This window comes from Nematolebias whitei, chromosome 6, assembly GCF_014905685.2.
Source record: "Nematolebias whitei isolate Nwh7 chromosome 6, NemWhi1, whole genome shotgun sequence".
NCBI lineage: Eukaryota > Metazoa > Chordata > Actinopteri > Cyprinodontiformes > Rivulidae > Nematolebias > Nematolebias whitei.
In genome coordinates this window covers 7,395,267-7,396,700 of record NC_056503.1, presented here as the reverse complement: position 1 = coordinate 7,396,700, position 1,434 = coordinate 7,395,267, and positions in this window count along the sequence as shown.

The following is a 1,434-nucleotide window of genomic DNA, read 5'->3' as shown; positions in this document are numbered from 1 at the left end:
TATAGTTATTTATTTATACTATATGAATATACACTTTATACACACTTATTGCCCCACTCCCCTCACGAAGTTGAGGGTACCCACAGGTTGAGGAGCATTAAGTGTAAAACCACTAGACTGAGGAATAGCTTCGACCCTGAGACTGTTACTCATGAATATCTAACCAGAATAATCACTGTGAAAAATTACATCATGTTGCTGCTGATCATTTTCATGTTGCTGCTGATCTGTTTCATGTTGCTGTGTTCCTTTGTACTCATCTGCTCACACAGACTCATGTTCATGCTGCTGTTTGGCGTTAATAAATCATGAATCTCATGAAACTCATGAATCTCTAACCAGTGTCACAGTCTGTCCTTTAGCTGTCTGGTATTTCTGTGTCTTTTCCTTCTCTTCTTATTGTGTTTATTTCATTCTGCCCCTTCTGCTGTTTGTGTCCTGCTTCTTATACTTTTCATTCTGCCCATTGTGTGATTCTGTTCCCCTGTATCTGATTCTGTTGTCACTTTCCACTCACTCCTCAGTCATTATCATTCACACCTGTCCCTCATCAGCCACCTGCCCAGGTGTTCTCATTACTCACTCTCCCTCTGTCTTATAAAAAGCCTTTCTCTCCTCCACTCCTTGTCCAGTCATTGTTCTGTTTTGTACAGACATCTCAGTCCTCCTCTGTTCCTGTTGTCTGATTATCGGCCTGAATCTGAACTCGTCCTGTTTGCCTGCCTGATCTCAGTTTGTAAGTTTTTGCTGCCACATCAGCCTTTTTGTTTTGTTGTTTAAAAATAAATTATTTTTATTTCAAACTCCTGCCTCGCTCGCTCACCTGCCTGCATATGGGTCTAATCATTGAGGATTTTGACAACCAGGACGATCACTGAGAAAAATTGCATCATGTTGCTGCTGATCTGTTTCAATGTGGCTGCTGATCTGTTTCATGTTGATGTGTTCATGCATGCTCATCTGCTCACACAGACTCATGCTCATGTTCGTGCTGCTGTTCAACAAAATGTTTTTATGCCATTAGTGCTTAGTGTATTTTTAGTTGATGTTTTTCTTAGTTCATATCTTAGATCTCATTACTGTTTTTCTTTTAGATTTTATTGTTGGATGTAACTGGGACCCTGTGTACATAATTTCGCTCCACCACATGTACCACATGTGGTGCGAAAGAGCACAAAATGTCATGATTTCAGCTCCCTGCCTTGTCTGCTCTTTGCAACCTGCAAGCGTTCATGGCCAAGCCCACTCCTCCGCTCTGCACGATGAACAGCTGATCAGCTGATCAGCTGCAGCAGGAAGTTTATTATGCAGCTGTGGGCTGCACAAAGATGCAGCATGTGCTAAATAATTTAAAACAATTTATTTTAAATAAAAAATCCATATCAGTTGTGGGGGCAGTAAGGTGGCGCAACTGGTAGAGCTGCTGCCTCTCAG